Here is a 23,360-nt window from a genome sequence, read left to right as displayed (position 1 = left end):
CACTTGGTAGAAGGAAGATCATCCACTAGGAACAACGCAAGAAAATAGGAGCTTGGAGGGCAGAGAGGAAGGATGGAGAGAAACAAATATTGCTGGTGAGCATTTGTGAGGATTGTACTGAGAGCTGGCTAGCTGTGAGAGCTAAAGCTTTGTATAATTCCTATGTATTTCCACATGTATGATAATACAATAGTGTGGGGTTTCTAGCTGATGCTTTCCCCAAAGTATTTTCATGTGTATTGTGTGATTGATTCTTCTTCTTCTAGTTATATTGTTGAGCTTGATATTTTAAGCTTCTACAAATTGATAGTAGAAGTAGGTTATAGTATTCTACTTTGATTTATATTGCATTATCGGGATAACCTACATCATATTTTCTACATGGTATCAGAGATGTGAAAAGTATACTAAGAAGAGAATTTGAAGTTTGAACTTCGGGGTTGCAGGTGAAAATCGAATTCATATCATACTTCAAGGTTGGCCAATGGCATTCTATGGCTTGAGACTCGAGTATGCCTTGGAAGGTAGATCGAATTACATAGCATGGAAAGATGGAATGGAGGTTGTATTAGAAGACAATGGCTTGAAGGAATTCATTGATCAAGAAATCCCAAAGCCAACTTCAACTAATGCGCAAGAGTTGGCTGAGTGGAAGAAGTGTGTGGCGAAGGTGAGACAGATCATCCTTGAGGGAGTTCGAGATCATATTGTCTCAAGTCTCCATGGGAAGGATACTCCATTTTCAATGTGGAAGACATTGAAGGACCTCTACCAGAACAGTAGCGACCAGAGGAAATTGGCCCTCAAGGATAAACTTTGAAGAATCAAGATGGAGAAGGGTGATACTATTTCCACATATTTGAACAAGCTCACCACCTGTAGAGATGAGCTTGGCAGTGTGGGAATAACTATTGCCGATGATGATATGGTGAGCCTTGCTCTCCTTGGGCTTCCAAAGAGTTGGAATAGCTACCAGGACTTTGTGAATGGAAGGGACAAACTGCCGGATTGGGAACAATTGTGGTTGGATCTTATGCAGGAGGAGATCAGGAGGAGAACATGAGATGGTTCTTCATCCAAGGATGATGATGAAGAAAATCTGGCCTTAGCAAGTAAGGAAAGGAAAGGGAGGGGGAAGGCTTCCCATTCCAAAGCAAATTCTTCTCATGGAGGGACGAAGGGTGACAAGTCTAAAGTAAGATGCTTTAATTGTCACAAGCTGGGACATTGTGCGACTAATTGCCCATCGAAGAAGTCCAAGAAGGGATCCTTGGAATGATTGGAAGGTGAGGCATTAGCCTCTCAGTTCGAAATGGACTTTACCCTCATTGCATGCATGGTGTCATCGACGATGGGTTGTGTCTGGTATCTTGACAGTGGAGCCTCATTCCACATGACCGGTGATAAAATTTTATTCAGTGCCTTGGAGGAGAAAGACCTAAAGACGCTGATAGAGATGGGTGATGATGGAAAGTGTAGTGTTTTAGGAGTGGGCACGATTTCTTTTTAGAGGGAGCATGGAGCTTCTCTCATCTTGATAGATGTCAAGCATGTGCCTGGACTGAAGAAGAACTTGGTATCAGTCACGATGTTGGAGGACAAAGGCTATGATGTTATCTTCGGTAAAGGAAAGGTGTTCCTAAGACACATAGCCACGGGTCAGACCAAGAGGATAGGGATTTGGGTGAAGAATCTCTATAAACTAGAGGTAGATGATTGTGCAACATTGAGTACAAAAGTAGAATTGGTGCAAAGCCAAGACATTGGTGAGTTGTGGCACAGACAGTTGGGCCATTTGCATCATGGGGCTTTGAAGATAATGCAACAGATATCTATAGGACTTCCCAAAGGTAAACTTGAGCAAGTTGACACATACAAAGGTTGTACCTTGGGAAAGTACACCAAGTCTTCCTTTCATGATCGAGACAGTCGAGCAGAGGCTATCTTAGAGTGAGTTCATACTAATGTGTGTGGACCATTCTCGATGGCATCCATAGCGAAGCAAAGGTATTATGTGATTTTCATTGACTATTATTCTCGTAAATGCTGGATTTATTTCATGCAGAAGAAGAACCAAACCTTCACAAAGTTTTGTGAGTTCAAAGCCTTGGTCGTGAAAGAGTCAGGGAAGAAGATTGAGGCCTTGAGAAGTGACAATAGTGGAGAATATGTCTCTCAAGAGTTTAAGGAATTTTGTGCAGCGTAAGGAATTAAACGAGAGTTGATGGCACCTCATAACCCATAGTAGAATCGGGTGGTCGAGAGGAGGAAAATAACTATTGTAGGGGAAGCACATGTAATGTTGCATGACCAAGGCCAACCACTTCACTTGTGTTTTGGGTGAAAGTACCCTAGGGCTTTGGGTTAGAACTCCAACAGAGCATAAGCAAACTACAACAAGAAATACTCAAACAGATCAAGCAAGATTCTTATATTATCAAACTACGTAAGAGTGATCATACCCGGATTCCTTTCGTTCGAGTAGGTCCAGCAGGGTTTAGACCCTCTGCAACTCCCAATGTTCTTCAAACCTGAAAATCATTCAATTCGAACATACATAGCAGTATAGAAGTAAAGCATATTCATAGAATTGATTTTATATCATATAAACAAATGATTGATCATACATCAAAACGACATTCATATATGAATTAAAACATAATTTGATGCATAGACATAGTTAATTTCAGAAACAAGACAACATTTATTTTATTGAAATAAGCTATAAATAACACAGAGATAATTCGCCTGAGTCTTTCTCTGGCTCCGAGCGGAAGTGTCCTCCGGATTCGTCCTATCCTAGCCTTCAACAATCTTCTTCTATCACCAAGACCATGATATCTCAAGCAAAAGGAAGGATATCTATAATCAAGGAAATAAGGGTTTCCTGAAGCTTGGGGAAGTGCATGAGGCATAGGGATTCATTAGACTCAACGAGGGATAATATCAATATAATAACTCTATCTCTTCTACTCTCCTTAAGGCCTTCCCATAGAGGTCTATTTATACTTCTCCCAATTAGTATTTTAGTTGGGAAACAGTTGGGCCACGAGCAATAGGAGGTAATCAACAGGTAAAACCTATGAACTCCACCCAAAATTAAGGAAATTTAATTTTTTAGGTGTTTTAATACATATATGCTGGTTGAGTATTGACTGACCTGTGTGTACACACTTTTAGCTCAGGGAAAAGTAGCGTACAGGGAATAAAACACTGTTTTTTATATATTTGGACCAATTCTAGAAGGAGGGGTTGCCCTAGGCCATAAAAAAATCATCATATATACCAAGAGTGGTAAATGGTGCTATAACAACTTGTGGATTGAGGAATGCAACACAACAGTCTATTTGAAGAATAGAAGCCCACATCGCATACTTAGGATGAAGACACCAGAGGAAGCTTTCTCTGGTAAGAGACCAGATGTGGGTCACTTCAGGATCTTTGGCTCATCGGTATATTGCCATGCGATAAAGGATGCACGGAAGAAGCTTGAGCCAACAGAAAAATTGGTGATACTTGTGGGGTACACTGATACACCTCAAAAATATCGGGCGTACTTGCTTACCAGTCGTAGGACAGTGGTTCACAAAGACCTCAAGTTTGATGACCAGAAGGCCATGCGAGTTTCCCTTGAGAGGGAACTCCAACTACAGGTTGTGGAGGAACTGTTGGTTCCTAAGGAGGAGGAGCCTCAGACTAATGTAGAGCAACCACATGCAGAGGTTCCAAGAGTGGAGTCATCCACTCAAGAAGAGTCTTCCAAAGATGGTCGGAAGAACACAAGAGAAGCTGACAGATTGTTGAAGGATGCAAGAGAGAATGTGGGAGCACCATCTTCTCAGTGCAGATAGAGGAGGTCACCTGAGAGGTACACTGGATACATGGCCCTTACTGGGGAATATGTTGAGACTGAGCCATCTTCCTTTGAGGAAGCAGTGTAGCAGCTGATTTGGGATGATGCTATGGTGGAGGAGTATGACTCCATAGTTCGTAAGAGTGTTTGGGACATGGTTTCGAGATCAAAGAACAAGTTAGTTGTGAGTTCCTGTTGGCTTTACAAGGTAAAGCAAGCTACTGATGGTAGTGTGGAGAAGCATAAGGAAATATTTTTTTCCCATGGATTTTCACAGGTTGAGAGGATCATATTGCTACAGTGTATTTCGACAGAGGAGCAAGATGTTGTCATTTTGACAAAGGCATTGTCAAAGTGTAAATTCGAGTTCCATAGAGACAGGATCAGGGTGGCAGATAATCCCTTTCTTGTTGAGAGGGAGTGTTGAAATATGGCAACAAGAATATTCCATTTTAATTTGTCCTTGAATTAAATCGTGAATTAAAATTGAATTTAGTCTGAACAGCTACTTGGAAATAATTAATTAATTTGTTTCAAATTAATTAGTTGGAGAAATTCAAGTTAGAAGTCTTTCTGAAGTCATGCAAGAGTTATCCCTTAAATTAAGGAGATAAGATTGAGTTATATTTGAGTTGTAATTAGTTAACTCAGTAAACTGAGTTAAGTTAAGTTAAATTAGTTCCAAACTGGTTGAGGAACTAATGGTGAGTTAACAATCAGTTGATGCATGCATGCACCCAACTAGTGCTACTCCAGTTAACTGAAGATTCCCTCATCAGAAACTCATGCATGTCTATTATGAGAAAGACCCAGTTGAGATTAAAGTCAAGGATAGTGTACTATCAGTTGCATGTGGTTTCTTATAAAGAAAACTCATGCATGCAGTGAAGGAATCAATCCTTGAGGATTGTGCAGTTTTGGAGGAGGTCATCCACTTGGTAGAAGGAAGATCATCCACTAGGAACAGCGCAAGGAAATAGGAGCTTAGAGGGCAGAGAGGAAGAGTGGAGAGAAGCCAAGATTTCCTATGAGCATCTATGAGGATTGTACTGAGAGTTGGCTAGCTGTGAGAGCTAAGGATTTTTATAATTGCTATTTATTTCCACATGAATGATAATACAATAGTGTGGGGTTTTTAGCTGAGGCTTTCTCCAAAGTATTTTCATGTGTATTGTGTGATTGATTCTTCTTCTTCTGGTTATATTGTTCAGCTCAATCTTTTAAGCTTCCACAAATTGATAGTAGAAGTAGGTTATAGTATTCTGCTTTGATTTATATTGCATTATCGGGTTAACCTACATCAGATTTTCTACAGTTTTTGCAAACCTTTCTCTATTTGTTTGTTTACTGATAAATCAATGAATGTTATGTCTCAGAGAACAAGTTTCTATCTCCTTGTCTAGCCCTACTTTGACTTGATTGATTAATGTTTCTTAAATGTTTTCTTTGTCAGTATCAGTCTATAGTCAAAGTTAGAATATAGTTGACTAATATTTGATTCGAAAGAAAGTGTCGTAAAGTCTTCTTTTCCTTTGAAGCAGAAATGTTGTAAAAATCTTCGTTCTTATGAAAGATTGATTGACTATATGTACATATTTCCTTTTGTTTATATTCACATTAAGGAAATTGAAAATAAATACATGCATGTTGCATTGAAAAAGTTTGTGTGTGCTCATAGGAATAGTGTAGGGAAATTGCATTAGATTGTGCTCTTTGCTCTTTGATCAAAAGTAATATGATTGCTCTATCCCTAAGTAGCTAGGATTTTCATTGTTAAATTGAATGGAAATAATTCTTATCATGATAGTTCCATTCCTAGGAATTTCATAATACATCACATGGTGAACTTGAAAGGCAAATTCCTAAGTAAGATCAAATTAAAATTAACACCAATTTACCTAATGGAGCATTGTTATTAACAAAAACATTTAGTGGTTCTAGGCTAGAGACATATTCCGGCATCGTAAAACAAAGTAGTTGTCGCTAACTTGTCTGTAATACATCTCGAGTATGATACCTCATTGCATGTATGTGAGTATATCGTAGCTAGTCCACGTGCCTTCGGGTATATAGGGCGGTGTTACAGTACATAAAGTATATGGGAATGCTCTCACTGTGTGGTTTTGCATTAGACAATGCTTATACGGACTAGGTCTCCACGTACCTTCAGGTATATATTGGAGGAAAAAACTAGGTTGCTATCCATCCTTAGGTAACTGAGTTGGCTGCCTTGTACACTATGATATACCAAACATAGCATTCGGGGAGATTTCCTACCCGTACTTCTTGGTTTGCCAGGAGGTATTCTGTAGTTCATAGTTTCTCGGTAAACCTTTTGCCTAGCTTACCCCTTTTTGTTTATTTCTTTTTGATAATAAAAATAATCAACAATCGTGGAGGAACATCAACCCTTACCCCATAGTTTGCAGAGAATAGTGAGTAAACCACCTTTGTCGCCCAAAGCTACACCTATTCGGTCAAAGCGGTCTCGCTTAACTCAGTCAAGCACATCAAGAACTCCTAGTTCTTCATTTGAATTACCTGAATCATCTATTTCGGTAAGTATTGAGACTCCAATTACTCCAACCATTTTTGGTACATCCGTTTCTGAAGAAGAAGTTCCACAATTACCTAAGGACATTAGCACTGATCCTAGTGAAATAGTAACCAAAGTTGTTCAACAACAAGTTAATCCTCAACTTGAGGTTGCTCAACAAGAAATTACTTCTGAACTTGAATCAGTTCAACCAGAAGTTAATCCAGAACCTATCATAGTTCAAACATAAGTTACATTTGAACCTAAAGTTGTTCAAGAACCTCTTTATGAAACTGTTGTTCTTTTACCCAAACATTTGGACTTTGAATTTGAACATTCAAAAGTTGTTACTTTACCAAAAGATGATCAACCGGTTACCCCTCAAACATCAGTAACTACTGAAACTTCCACTTTATCAACACCAAAATATTTTATGGACCAGACAGTGAAGTTCTTCCACCTGGTTTAATTGTTGTAGAGGAAGAATTGGAAGAAGATTCTACACCTGGAACCCCATTGCACTTTGGAACTGGGCTTTATCTTTACCCTCATACTCCTCATTTTACTGCAAAGTTTTATCCTGCTTCTTTTCAAGTACTCGTCAAATTTTTAGGACAAATTTTGGGTCAGTTAACTATGGTTGAACAACCGTCAACATCCCAGAATGTATCTTCTAATGTAGTTGCGGAAGAATCCTCTGTTGCAACCTATTCGATGTTTTCTACCACACCTGAGTCACACCTATATGGTGAATCATCCATCCCGGTTGGTTACCAATCATTTTCTGGAACCCACTCAGGGGTTTCTTCTACACCAAGGTCATCACCTATGTCCTCAACCAGAATTTTACTTGGTTCTTCTTTAACGGGAACTCAACAGTTTGATCCTGCATATCAATATCAAGCTGGGCAATCTAGTCAACAAAGACCTATGTATCCATTAAATACTGGATTGCCACCATATGGAGAGCAATATGCTTATTCACCTTATCCTCCCTTTGGAGGACCATCCTATGGTAGTATCTCGTAGTATTCAGGTCAGCCCAGAATTCAAGTTTATCAATGGAAACAAACAATGCCAGTTCAACCAAGGCTTGTGTATCTAACACAACCAATGCAAACTGTGCCATCTATTCCTACTACACCTATTGTTACTACTATACCACAGTGACAAGTTCAAGCTATTGTATCTCAACCAGTACAAACTGGTCCTTCTACCTCACAACCATAAGTTTCAGGTCAAGAAGTTCAAGTTTCTCAAGTTGTTTTACAACAATCACTTGTGTCTAGGGTTCAACAACCTCAGGTTAGTATACCCTTATCTGGACTAACTCAGGCTTACACTGGTATAGTTTATTGCTAGGCAACAATAATCGTTAAATCAACAACAATTATACCAACAACAACAATAGTTGATTCAACAACCATGGTAGCCCCAATTTCAACAGCCTCAATTCCAACAATTCCAACCCCAATTCAACCTACCCAACAAGCTCAACCTGGGTTTGGATAGTATCAAGCTTACGAAGGTCCTAGTCAACAAGGATTTGTAGGTTATGGACAACTGCAAATTCAACCTGGTTATCAAGAACCACCTTATGTCGGATTTGTTCAGCAACAACCATATCAAGGTTACCAAATGCAGATGCCCTACGTTGGTATGCAAAGACCTATTGCTCAGGAAATTCCATCATATCCTGGGTATGCTCAACCTGACCTAAATCGACAGTTGACATTTGTAGCAACGTTAGAATTACCAGATTTAAATCGACTCACTAATGATCCAATCTTATATGCACCTTGGTGGCCGGTGATTTCGCATAAGTTACTTTCTGACATTCTGAAATCCCAGGGAAGACCCATCAAATCATGTCATGACCTTTCATTTGTGGTGTTCATCAAACTCCTTAAATGATGATTCAGGTAGACTCCGTATTTTCCAAAGAGCACTTACTGGTCTGAATGCTAAGTGGTACATTAAGTTACCATGAGCTTCTTTCAACAACTTTATGACTTTATCCACCACATTTCTGACTCACTTCCAATTACCTATCAGATATGAGACTGGAACAGAACTCCTAACCAACTTTAAATAGACTACTACTACCCATATATCAGATCATATTCATGAGTGGCAGCATCATCGTCGAATGGTTAAGACATATGTTCCTGATCAGCTTTTGACTGAGTAGTTCATAAAATCATTGTTGCCATCAATAACCGAGGATGTGACAAAAGGTGGAGTTGTCATAGAAGAGAAAGTAATTGCTCATGCCCAATACTTGGATTTTATTTACACACAATCCAGCACACTCTACGACAAAATTCCTAATGCACCCTGACCAGCTTTCATTGTTCCTCCTCCTCCACAATCAAGTAAGGACTCTCATGCCGACGATGGTGTGATCAGTTCTGCGAGCACGCAAACAACAGGAAGACCATCTGGTGAAACTCTTGCCATTACCAATCAAACTACCAATGCATCAGAAAACACTCTTGCTTCCGAAGTTAATGTTGTGTCATCTGACAGGGGAAAAAATCAAAACCAACTAGGAGGCAAGAAGAAGGGGAAAAACAAGAAGAAACAAGATAATTCCCCTCAAGAGAAATCATTTGATTCCTCTACTTCAGAAAGGAAACCTTGTTATCCATGTCTAATATGTAATGACGAGCATTTTACAAGATATTGTCCACACCGCTCAGAAGTCTCTAAACTTCTAAAGACTTCTAACACATCTGCAGTGTTGATTGATCCATTTCCAAACCCGGAGACACATTTGGTTGCGACAGACCATGCTTCCACATCCCAAGTACTCATGCTATCCATCACAAAGCCACAAAATGAAGTTTTGATGTCAACGAGAAATAAATATTGTGGAAATCCACCATCATCATTGAATAACCAGGCCACTGATCAACCTAATCCTTCGACTTCGATTTCATCAGAAAATATTCCACCACCTATTGCACCAGAATTGATAATAAAACCACTAGAAGGAGTTGTGCATAAATCGACATTTAACCCTCAACCTCAAGCAGCTCAAAACTATAACATAGTGGAAGATCTTGCTCAATCACCTTCTACTATGTCAACACTCGAGGTGTTAGAAGTAGGGAATAGACCCTTCGGATTCCAATCTTATAGTTTTTAACCATGCAGGATATACACCACAGTTACCAACACAATTAGCTTTCCTAATACAAGTAAAAGATCTCAATAAGAATGTTCACCAAACTATTATTGATGAGGGGGCATCTACTTGCATTATGTTAATGAGTTGTTGGAAAACACTTTGTTCACCATCATTGCCACGATCACCAACCACGTTAAAAGCCTTTGATGGATGGACATATACTCCTTGTGGGATTTTGAGTAACCTTCAAATCGAACTAGGGGGAAAAACATTTACTATTGAAGTTGAGGTAGTTGAAGGCCCCCTCGATTACAACATTTTACTGGGAAGGCCATGGGTATATGCTATGGCTGTTGTGGTTTCCACGTACTTTCGTACTATTTCATTCCCTCATAAGCGTGGAATCATAGTTATCGATCATCTTGCCTTCTTTGCATCTAGTTCACATGCTGCAGGAAGCATTTCGTTGGTACACGGACCCCCGCTGTCACTTCAAAGTTTTGGAGTAGGTCTCTTTAAAGATCCTTCCCTAATGGGTACTTTTACGCTACCGTAACCATCTAATTTGGCGGAAGTGGTAAGTGTAGAGACTTGCAACATGATTTCCTCCACCTCATCTGATTTAAGGAGGATTACCAACAATTTTGAAGTTGATAGTAATACTAAGGTTATGCTACTAAGCCCCATTGAACTAGCATAGCAATTAATTTCTCTGGCTTGTGCGGAAAACCCAAATCCACTTTCACCAATTGTATGGGTAGACCGTTTGTTAGAATATGGTGCTTCTTCTGATCCTTTCTCACGTATACATTCTACGGATGAAGGAATCATCCAATCAATGATGATAAGAGAAGAACCTTGGGAATATTATCATCATCGTTCCCATCTTCCAGATGACATTGAATATATTCAAATGAACTAAACCACCCTTCAGTTGTTGATTTCCTTTCAAATTCAATTTTCATAGACACAGTAGAATCTTATCGAAACTTGTCAAATATTGAATAAACAATTTCTATTAATATTTCAAACAAACCTAATGTTGTAGAGAACATTCATGTCGGCAAACCTTGTTCTCCATTAGAACATGATAATTATTGTACTCTCTTTTGTGAATTTCAAGATATATTTTCATGGTCTTACGAGGAGATGCCAGGCATTGACTCTAGTATTGTTGAACATGAAATCAAAATGTACCCTAATGTCAAGCCAGTATGACAGCAACTTTGACCTATTCATCCAAAGAAAACCGCTGCAATTAAAGCAAAAGTTGAAAAAATTTTGCGTGCTGGTTTCATTTACCCTATACCTCTTACAGACTGGGTTTCCAACATTGCTCCTGTCATGAAGAAACAAGGGATAATTAAAGTGTGCATCAATTAAAGGGATGTAAATCAGGCATATCCAAAGGAAAATTATCCTACTCCTTTTATTGACTAGATGATTGATGAATGTGCCGGATGCGAAATATTCTCATTTATGGATGGTTTTTCCAGTTGCAATAAAATCAATATCTGCCCACAGGACCAATCTAAAACACCTTTTATTTGTCCATGGGGCACATTGACGTATAGGAAACTCCCATTCGGTTTGAAGAATGTAGGGGCCACATTTCAAAGGGCAATGAACTATGCCTTCCATGACATTAAGCACAATTTTCAACCTTACCTTGACGATTTACCTGCTCATTCACGAAAGAGGATAGATCACCCGCAACATTTGAGAGCAATATTTTTATAGTGTCGACACTAGAAGATATGACTCAATCCACACAAATGTGTGTTTTGTGTTGGTTTTGGTTGATTGCTTGGATTTGTAGTGTCTAGAGAGGGGATTTGACTCGATCCATTAAAGGTTCAGGCAATTCTTGATTTGCCTCCACCTTCAAATCTTTTACAGTTACAGAGACTCCAAGGGAAGGCAAAATTTTTGAGGAGGTTCATTCCTAATTACGCTGAGATGGCTAAAGGTTTTACACGTATTTTGAAAAAGGAGATACCCTTCCATTGGGATCAGGTTGCGCAAGCTTCCTTTGATGCTCTTAAAGATACCTTGATTAGAGCTTCATTAATGTACTCTCCAAATTATCAAAATGACTATTACCTGTATCTCACCACTGCAGATACAACCATTGGCATGGTTTTAGTCCAAGAGGAAAATGGGATTGAACATCCGATTTATTATTTGAGCCGTAATCTCAATGATATAGAAAGTAAGTACTCTTATGTCGAGAAACTAGCTTTGGCAGCTGTGCAAGCTGTTCAAAGATTTCGCCATTACATCCTACTCCAAAAAACCACTATCATTTTGGATTGCAACCCTATGACATACATTTTGTCATGTCAATTGCTTGGGGGCAAATATTCCAAATGGATAGTAATTTTTACAGGATTTTGATCTGTAATTCATCAAGTACAAATCAAAGAAATTTCTAGTTTTCCCAGAGTTACTGTGCGACCTTCCCTTGACCTCCATTGATTCAACATCTAAACCATCGATTTTGGATGAGTCTTTATTTTTGATATCACCATCTGATGCGTGGTATGGATATATATTGATCGATCTCCATAACCAAACTTTCCAGCCTGATACCTCTCGCTTGCAACAGCGACGTATTCAATACTAAGCCAAATATTATCTTATCATTGGTGACACTCTTTACCATCGTGGTGTCGATATGATTTTATGGAGGTGCCTCACGCATGAAGAAGCCAAGAAAGCATTGAATGATTGCCATTCAGGGGCAAGTGGATTCACAACCTTTCATTTGGTGTATGGTTTGGAAGCAATATTACCGATACAATGCAAAATTTCATCTCTCAAACTCACGATTGACCTGTTACCCGACACTTCTGAAGAAGAAGCACGTTTCTTGGAATTAATCCATCTGGATGAAACCCATCGTGATGCCACATTGGCTAACAAAGTGCATAAGAAATGAATTAAGGCGCAATATGATAGAAATGTCAAGCCTCGTATCTTCTTAGAAGGAGACCTGGTCTTACTTTACGATCAGGATGCTGATAAACTTCGAGCAAGGAAATTCGAGCTAATGTGGATGGGTCCTTATATTTTAAAGCATGTTCTAGAAAAAGGTGCCTACCAGCTAGTAGATTATGATGGGATTCCATTGTCGCGGCCCTAAAATGGGTTGTACCTCAAATGTTACTATGCTTGATTGAGTGTAGTAAAACTCACTATATATATGCTTTCATTGCATGTGTGTGTGTGTGTGTGTTTATTTTAGGTTTTTTATCTTGTTAGTAATCTGCTTTGCATTTGTTGCAGATGTCGGAGTCTTCAGAACCTTTTGTTTGTTACGCTGATGGTGCTAGTCGTAGTACACAGAACTTGTCTTCTGCAGCATGGGCTACTTTCGCTCCAAGTGGTGAGTTAGTGAGTTTTCAAGGGATTTGTATCTGTCGATCGATGAAAAACATTGCTGAGTATAGTGCATTGATTGAACTTCTCTCTGATGCCATTTCACTTGGCATTCACCGAGTCATCGTTATGCTGGACTCACAACTCATTGTAATACAACTAACAAACATTTATACTCTTCGAAATCCAACAATTTTTCATATGTTCCTTAGAGTTCGTATTTTGGAAAGGCATTTTTAACACATTCAATATCAACATATTTCCAGAAAATATTAACACATTAACTAATTCTCTAGCAAATTATGTGTTAAATAGATATTTGTGACACATGTAAAAGTAATATTTTCAATTCACATCACTAGTTGAATAGGATTGCATATAGCCATAGAAAACTCTAAAAGTAAAATAGATAGGTGTTTTAAAAGTTTTTTAAATTTTTTTTTCCAAGACACATTTGGTCATCTGACCCAAAAAACTCAAAATGCATGCATCCTAATTAGATCTAGTGGTGCTCATGATAACAGGTTGCAGCCTATGCTATCATGTGCAAAAGCCTCGCCTAGTGGCTAGGAACACCAATAGTGTGGTGCTTCAGCCTCATAGGTTACTCCTCGATCTAGACATCTGGAATACTAAGGGTTAATCCCTCTATGTGATCCTATAACTTTGCTAAGGTCTCAGCCAAATACAAGTCCTGGAGAACTGCTCTCCCAATGTTTCTCTACGATGGCCCAACCGCACCCTGTTGGTGCCCCACAGGTCGAACAATACCCACATATGCATGCATAAGAATGATTTTAGTTTAGTCTTGGAAACATTAAAAACACAAAAAACATGTAGAAACTTGAAAAAATCAAAAAACACTTTTGATCAAATAATTTACCCATAGCACCCCATTGTGCTCCAACGGGTAGAATCAAATCTAGATCTCCATGGAAATCCATCCATGAGTATGGATGCTCCTCGATGATAAGGTGTTGTCGATCGAGCCAATTGAAGAATACAGTGGAAAAAATGATTGTTGACTTACCTGCATGTCAAGCCATCAATTTGACCCACCTCTGCATACGTGGATCTCTAGGACTTGCTACACCCAGTGATACATGTGGTTACATCAATGGGATTTTCTCTACGGTAAAAGAAACTAAGATCAAACCATAGTAGAAATTATTCATCTTACCACTTTTTACCTTGGTCAGTTGTTCTTTCAGTGAAGAAAGCACAGCCTTGCACTAGTTGAATACTTTTGGATCTAGACACTCCAGTGCATACTACATATATGATCTGTTCGCCAGATGTAGTGTCACATTGCCAGCCAATTTTGTGATTGTGAAGAGTATAATTCTCAAAGGCAAATAACCTACATCCATGATGTTTATTTTCCCATCCTTGCTAGGTTGTGTAAATGGCCGACGAAACTGTCTAATATAATCTCTCATCGATTCACTTCCACGGGAAAATCTAGAAAGTGAGATGGGGGCACCTCGCCTCAACATTCTAGAAAGAAAGTAAATATCATCAATAGTAATAGGGACCATCTTTTCCCTAATGTGAAAATTACGATCTGTCGAATCCCATGCATGAACAAGGAACTGCAGTAGTTCTATTGTTTCCTCATTCCAGACAACTTGAAGTATTTGAGTAACCCACAGTTTTTGAGGGCCTCAACTGTACCTGGATTGTTTAGGGAAACCATGTCTTTTTCTTTGTTCTCTCTTTCTCGCCATGTAATTGAAATTCTAATCCGATGTAAGCCTGAAACACAATCATAAGCTTATTTAGGATCCTTTCCATCCAAAAAACAAGACAATTTTGGAGTAAACAACTTGAATGGCCCAGATTGACTAGAAATTACTAGACTTTTACAAGGCAATTTTACATATGTTTTTAGCTTCGAGGGCACTACCCCCAAACTCCCGCTGGGGGATTGCTGGCCCCTGGACCCCCCAGCCGAGGGGGATGGGTCCCCTCGAACCCCCGTGAGGGGGACAAGTCCCCCCCGCACTCCCTCGCAAGGAGGGGTGTACAATCTTCCTGGGGTATACATCCCACTGGAACCTTTGAATACAAAAGATAATCAGGCTCGACACCCAACATTTCATCCATCCGGGTTGCGATTTCAGGAGTACTAAATCATATGTACAATGGCTTTACATTGATAGTCATTCCAATCATGGGTCTATATCTGTAGACGACTGTCTATGTACATGTAATGAAAGTTTATAAGATGAGCATGGGTATGCCTTCCCTCAATGATTCATGTAAAAATAAAATATCATGGTATATGTATTGTAATTTATGCAGGTAACCTTCCACTTCGATACCTCATCACATCGTAAAGCATTTCATTTGACATTGGCATTTTTCCAACTTCATGATTTAGGGGTTAGTTGTTACAAATCCATTTGGGCACATCAATCACATCATCCAAATCAGTGTTTTAGGGCTCATCAAACCTTAATTTCAGTTGCTACATGCCCTAAACAAGTCACCCCTTTGAATGCCTCCTTTCCAGACAGTTTCATGACATGAAGACATCCTAGAATGCACTCTAGAGGGACCAACGTAGGTAGGCCCATGTAAGGGTGCGTTGCAGAGTAGTTATGTCCATGCCAGGGTGCTCTGCAGAGCACTTAGGCTTCCTTTCACCTATGCTGGGTCAGTTTGAGCAAAATTCACATAGGGTTTGGGGAATATTCTTATCTTTTGGAGTCATCAGGAAGGTTCCCTCACTTATCAACTCCTATGAGCTCGAAAATGGATGAGGAATGAGTTAAGATGCATCGTATCCTCTCATCCCTTCCTCCATGGAACTAATTCTAAGTATGGAAGGCCATTCAATGCCACCATTTATGACAAAACCTCCTTCATCTCCCTATAAATTGACCACTTGTCTAAGTGATCAAGGAGATGGATTATGTTGAATTGTAAGGAGATAATGTTGCTATGATATTTGGCTTTGAAGCAAGTATTGAAATGCTACAAGTTTTTCATGCTTTTGATGTGATGTGGATGGGATCCAAGCTAGAGGAATGACATTGAATCATACACAATGGTTGTAATTCCTTCTTCTATTTAATAAAGTGTTTGAACCTTTCTCCCATATGTTTGTATTTCTTTATGATGCTTATATGTGTGAAATGTATATGATTCCATTCACTTATATTCAATAGATCTTTTTCTTTGATCTATTCTTTGTTTTCTATTGTGTTTACAGGTACTTCTCAAGCATATCAAGTACAGGAAGGAGCGATGGGATTGATACAAAAGAGATGAAAGGAAAGTAGAACTACAATTAGGTATTCTCATCTTCTCATCCTATCTATTGCTTATAGGGAAAGACTAAAATACTTTAAACCGTTGTTCTAGATATGGCTACTTATCTATGGAATTAGTATTTATCCGTAGATACCAAATTCTCCAAAACAATCAGTAATTTAAGAAACTCTTATTTTTATTTTATTATGAGGCTTATAGTCCCTTCTTATGTTCTTTCACATGTGAGATCATTCATTCATGAAACAGTGAATCAATAATATTTCAGACACACATATTCAAATAACAATATCATGAGCAACACACATTTGACACAGTGTTTTCACGTGGAAACCTAGAGAGAAAAAAACACCAATTTGTTGTTTGTTTTATTATGTAAATTAAGAACCCACTTAATTACATATGTTATTTTGTGAGAACCCACTCACAGGAGGTACCAAACCCCTTTTTTTAGCAAGAACCAACTTGTCAAGAGGCACCAAACTATTCAGAATGCATGCACCAACCTACCCTTTCCAATGTTCTACTATTTCATACAATTTTCAAACTGAAAACATAGGCATAAAATTTTACAAGTAAAATACCATTAAATTTCTTTCTGCAGATTCAGCTTCTACACTCTGGTTTCAACGTTTTCTTACAATAGGTCTCCTCTTGCTACTCACAACAACATTTCCTCTACACTTTGCCTTCACTACCAAGGGCTCTTCACTAATTGATCACCAACACCACCCTTATTATACTCCACGATGCATGCTCACTTATTTTTTTGCACACATAGGACAAGTCCACTTAGGTGCTCAACTCGACTCTTCACTCACTTCTGAAAACATTCACACATCTACTCAATTCTCCACTTAGCTCAATTAAATTTTGGTGTTTTGTTCCTCTACTGCAATGAGATCAATATATCCATTGTCACCACTAACACTACCCAAGCGTGTACCGCTAGAATGGAACTCCTTTCTTCTATTGCTTCACACTTTCTCTAGTTCTGTTACTGCATTAATTCATAAGAATGGGATTTGATGACTTCTCTGTCTCAGTCCATGACTCTCCATGTTGTGTATTTAATTTTAGTCCCCTTGCACATTTCACAGAGACTCCCCATGCTTATTTATGTCTCACAAAGATTTAGTTGTACCTTTGCATGGAATCTCTATTCTTCATTTACATCTACAAAGCATGCACGAGAGGTCTCCATCAACCAACATTATTTCTCTGCATTCAAAACAATAGATGCTGACTCATATGCCTTTAATCACTCCATGTACCATTATATCAGTGTTCTTCCATCGTAGTGTTGTGTAGTGGTGGAACACTAATAAACTACCGATTGCAGACCTTCGATTATGTGTAGCCTCTTTTGGATTAGCTCCCTTCTAGAATTCCATCATAGGACTGAGTGCCATGACCTAAGACTTAGCCTTAAGGTGCTAATTCTTTTAACATTGTGTCGAGGGGCTTTTCTGCTTTGTATTGTGCTTTATTGGAGCCTTCACATCATACTGTTGTATCAGAACTTAGTTCATAAACACACATAAGAAAAACAATGAACAAGAAATTTTGATTTACCTTGGCCCTTTTTGTTTAGCCCCCTTTTCGCATTTCTTCTCCACAGGACCGAGGGATGTGACCAGGGTCTTAAAATTAAGGTGCTAAGTCTTTTAGCGCTTTACCGAGGGCCTTTTCTCTTATGTTAAAGCTTTGCGCCCTCAGTTCCACGACCAAGCACTTAAACACTCATGACCATGTGTTTAACACATCGGAGCCCCGCTCATTGGCCTTTTTCATATGTTACCAAGTGCCAACAACTCCAACCTGCGATTGTTGACTTCCAATATGACGTCACACTGCCACGTGGCACTTTTTGAGTGATGACATGTGTCACTCTGATATGGCCCATTAGGCCACCCAATATGGTCAAAATTGCCTGCTACATGTCCTCATTGAAGTTCACCTAAAGCTACCACGTGTCCGCTATAGGAAAGTGAAAAAGGGACCCCATCAACCTTGTTTTTCGCCAAATTCCTTTTTGGCCTCCCTCATGGTTTATAGTCTCAATCGACATTTTCCTCAAATCACAACATTTAAATGTTCCACCCTTGTAATGTTTCGATGTGTGATTACCGACTAGCCTAGAATCATGTGTCGATCACCTCTAATCACTGATATGGCAGTTTGCCCAACCTCCGATCGCCGATTACGATCACCAATATGCAAATGTGCTCAAGTACCGACCTCCGATTGCAATTGTCGATATGGCTTGATTTCTGACCTATGATTGTGATCATTGATATGATTAAATATCAACTTCCAATTGCAATCACTGATATGGCTTGATCGCTGACCTCTAATTGCGATCGATGATTTTCTCAAGTGTTGACCTCTGATTACGATATTCTTCCCTGCATAAAGCTTCAAGACCCTAAACTTCAACATGTCATAATGTTTGAACTAGGAATCCATTTCTAGACTTTTATATATCGTTGGAAAGCTCTTCCAGATCAGTTTCCAATGGAGAGGGTAAAATATGGTCTTTGAGTCCTTCCTCGACAAGGAAAGTTATTGAAACCATCTTTTCTTGTAGCCCAAACACCCAACCATCATTTTGAACCTCGTTTAACATCAATGCAAATAGTTACACAACCACCTCGACACAACCATCAAATTTCCAACACGAATTCTAGCATGCACTAAATTTATTTTCCAATGCAATATTGGTGTTAGCAACATGCTTGCGTGTGTACTAGAATAAAATCTAGTATGCAATAGATTTATTTCACAATGCAATATTATTGTTGGCAACATGCTTGTATTTGTGTTAGAATGAAATACAACCTGCATTGGATTTCTTTTACAATGCAATATTATTGGAAATGTAGTTGTGTTTGTGCTAGAAGGAAATCTACCATGCGTTGGATTTCGTTTACCCTACAATGTTATTGTTGGTAATGTACTTGTGTTTGTGCTAGAAATAAATCAAGCATAGGCTAGATATCTTCCACCCTGTAATGTTGTTTTTGGGAATGTGATTGTGTTTGTGCTAGAATAAACTCTAGAATGTGTAAGATTTATTTTACTTTGCAATGTTTTTTTTAGTAATATGCTTCTATTTATGTTATAAGGAAATTTAGCATGTGGTGGACTTCGTTCGCCTTAGAATATTGTTGTTGGAAATGTTCTTGTGTTTGTGCTAGAAGGAAATCTAGCATGTGCTAGATTTATTTGACCATGTAATGTTGCTTCTAGGAATATGCTTATGTTTGTAGTAGAAGGAATGGTATTTATTTTTAGCTTTCATTTGAGGTGCAATGTTGTTGTTTGAAATGGGCTTCTACTTGTGATAGAAGGAAAGCTAGCACATATTATCTTTCCTTCATAATTCAATATTGTTATTATAAATATATTTGTCATTATTCTAGAAGGAAGGTTAGAATGTGCTAAATTTCGTTCATCTTGCAATGTTATTTTTGAAAATGTGTTTGTGTTTGTGATAGAAGTAAATCTTGCATGTGTTAGATTTTTTTCACAGCACAACATTATTGTTGTAAATGTGCTTGTATTTGTGTTAGAAGGAATTATAGAATGCACTAGATTTATTTTTCATTGTGCCAAAAGAAAAACTATCAAGATTTCACCCTCACCATGGTTAGTGCTCTGATATTGTTCTTGGTAGTTCATTTGTGATTATGCAAGAAGGATATGTAGTGATTACTAGCTTTCTTCTAGAGACCATTACACTTATGCAACCAATGCTCTAGGGGTGACATTTTCTCAATAATCACAATGGTTAGAGTTATAGATTTTGATGTGTCGTTTTATTGAATTTGGAATAATTTATAAGTTAAATGATACTGCAAACTAAGTGTATATAAATATATGTTTTTGTTGGAACTACATTTGTATTTGAGTTGGAAGGAAAGATAATGGTATAACTTTCCTTTTGACACAAACACAATAATCCAATCATAATCATTTGATCCATGGAGAATAATGTGATATTTGTGTCATTTTGAAGTTTATGAATAAGTGTATTATTGAGGTATACTATATTTTTCTTCCAATGCAATTTCTTTGTTTTTACAATAAAAATGAGAATTATCTAGTATTTACAGTACCAAAAATTTTATTTTGAAGAAAGCCTCTAGTTTGACTTTTGATTCTCAAGTTCAAACATCAAATATCCTCACTAATTGAAATATAAATAACATTTCTCCTTCTCATGGGGCTTTTAGACATCTTATGTAGCATTGTTCTTGGAATTTCTTAGATTTTCCAAAGGACCATGTTTTGGTTCTTCAACTTCTACAAATTTCTTATGATCATTATTCATACACATGCATAAAGACTACAAATGTCATTTCTGAAGTTAAATAGGACCTTGGTGATTTGATTTGAGTTGTTATTTTTCATTCTATGATACTATCTACATCTCTAATTTCCTGGTCTTCATATATATTTTTTGTGTAATTTGTATGTAAATTAATTTTTGGTAGTAGGCACTAGATGGTTGGGAACAATGTTTCATTACATGTAATATTACTACCAAACTATTTAAATTATTGCATCTATATTACTTTTTTGAAACTCTGTGTGTTTTTGTGAAAATATAGAATCACACCTTACATGGTTCAACCTTTTAATTACAAATTATGATTTAATTATTGTTACGGAATTGGTACAAGCTAAAATGGAAAATATAATTTTGGCAAAAGTAGACTATCTTGATCTCCTTATTAATGATCAAGTCATTGCACTAGGAAGGGTCGAATCTACAGAGTCTATAACTTATTATGTTGGAGAGAGGGTTAATGCAGGTTATGTTACAATTTTGATAATTGATGTCACTCAACCGCATTTGATTGACGAGGATGTTAATGAAGGGGACATACATCCATAAAAGATAATGGATTTGAGGCACAAAATAGGTAAATCAAAATATTAAAGCATGTGTTAAATATTATTGATAGTATATTAAATGTTTTTTTTGAGTAAATACTAACCTTAGTTATATTCGTTTATAGGTGCAAATGTTTCTTCTACATTTTCTATTGGAGACAAGGTAGAGCTTTTGCAACATGGAGTGAAGGTGGGTGAGAGATCCATATTCAATACATAGCTTGGGCATAAAGTACATGGAAATATGGTAAAGAAAGGCTGCATAGTGGTTAAAATTGAGAAGGTGTTAAACCATGATGCTCCTCTACCACATTCAACATGATTTGAGCATACACTAGGGGGTGCATTGGAATCTTATGAGATTTGGCTAGAAGCAGATTTGGAACCTCACTGTCATGATCAAGCCATAAATATTCCCCAAGATAAGGTTAGATTCATATGTACAAAAGTTTATCTTACACGTGAATGCATGGGAACAAGCATGTGCATTGCTAAAGGAATTCTAGTTAATGTTTGTGATGAGGACATTGTTGAGGGTGAAACACTAGGTGAAATGGAATTTGGCGTTTTCTTGGAAGCGATAGATGGAAATTGTGAAATATGCATAATTGCGGATAAGTCTATACACTATTTGGTTAGATGCTCAATAAATAAGTTGGTGGACAACAAATGTATGATATTAAGGGTCAAGGAAAAGTTCAAGGAGCCACCCAAGGAAATGGTGATATGTGATGTTATAAAGGACACAAATCCCTTAAACAAATGGGATGGGTATCGTTGTAATGAAAAAATAGAAACTAAATTAATATGCATGTAACAAGGCCATATAAAGGATTAAATGAGTTATGGCTACAAAATGTTTTGCAAAATGTCAAACAAAAATAGATGAAGAGAAAGAAATTCAACTTTTGGCAACAAATGTATGTTGTAGAAAATATTGTCTTCAACATGTGGATAGGAAGGCCATTGCAAGTTCTAGAAGGGGTATGATACGAATAAATAAAAATGGTATTAGGGATTTTTTCTTGAGTTCACTCATGTCAGACATAGTCATCTCAAAGAGCCATGGTCATGGCCTACCACTTATTGCTAGAAATGTAAATGACATGAGATTTAATGGGAATATTTTTTGTAAGAAAGAATTTTATAAGATACATAAGATTCCTTAAAGCACATTCTATAACTACCAACATTATTTCCAACATGGATAGATCAAATCTATTCATGGTAACATGAACACATGCAAAGCACGAGCACACATCGTGGGAACCATAGAAATATTTCACAAAATTGTAATGGATAATTCAGTGTTTTCACCAAACCAAACACGTCAAGTTAAAGAAGATGGAACATCTTCTCCTTTAATATTGCTTCATTCAACTTATACACAAAATTCTTTGTTCAAAGAGATCAATGAGGCTCTTAAAAAGCTCAATTACCCATCAATATCACAGTCAACAATGAGCAAGATCTGGAATACTAAGTTTTGAGATGTGGCATTTTCAAAGAACATCAACTTCAGTAAATGTAGTGAATGTGTTTTGTTGAAAGCATAGATGAAGTCAATGACTACAAAAGAATTGGAAGAAAAGGAACAAGGTAGGCTAAAAAAACATAAAAATATTTTTATGTGTGGAAGATATTTCTACTATGCCCATAGAATTATGTGAGAGTTGTTTTGGAAGGAATATTTGAGCATTATCCATGATAAAATGGATAAAACAAAGACTTAAATCCCAAGGCTACATGTCAAATCAAAATGTATTGTAGGAACAAATTTAGGTTTTTCATTGACAGGTATGCTAACACATGGGCATGACACAAGAGTTTTTGGTCATTTATCCCTACCGTTTGTACATATGGGATCACAATTTACTATTACATCCCTTGCAAAGTGCTTAAGGGACCGTGAAGACCCACAAATTGATATGTATGGTGATCTACTTTATGAGAGTGGAAGTTCAAGAAACCCACTTACAAATGCATTACTTGAAACCTCTATTTACTCAAAATGTCAAGTGTACAAGGATGATTTTATATCTCATGGAAGATCAAAAAGTCAAAATGTTGATTTTAAACTTCTTCCTCCACATTTGTTGTTAAACTTGGACAATGAAGCAAGTGATAATAAGAATCACTATCTTTTCATGTTTCTATCACTTTTAACTGCACTTGGTGTGTTCATCACTATTGAAGTTGGGTTCTTTCTTGTGTGGAACACCCATGAAGACATAGATGGAACCTACAGAAGAATGTCTTCCAACCTAAAAATTAAAGAT

This window comes from Pinus tabuliformis, chromosome 1_2, assembly GCF_031772625.1.
Source record: "Pinus tabuliformis cultivar Carrire ecotype Pingquan chromosome 1_2, CPIR1, whole genome shotgun sequence".
Taxonomy (NCBI): domain Eukaryota; kingdom Viridiplantae; phylum Streptophyta; class Pinopsida; order Pinales; family Pinaceae; genus Pinus; species Pinus tabuliformis.
Note: the sequence above shows the minus strand (reverse complement) of the source record.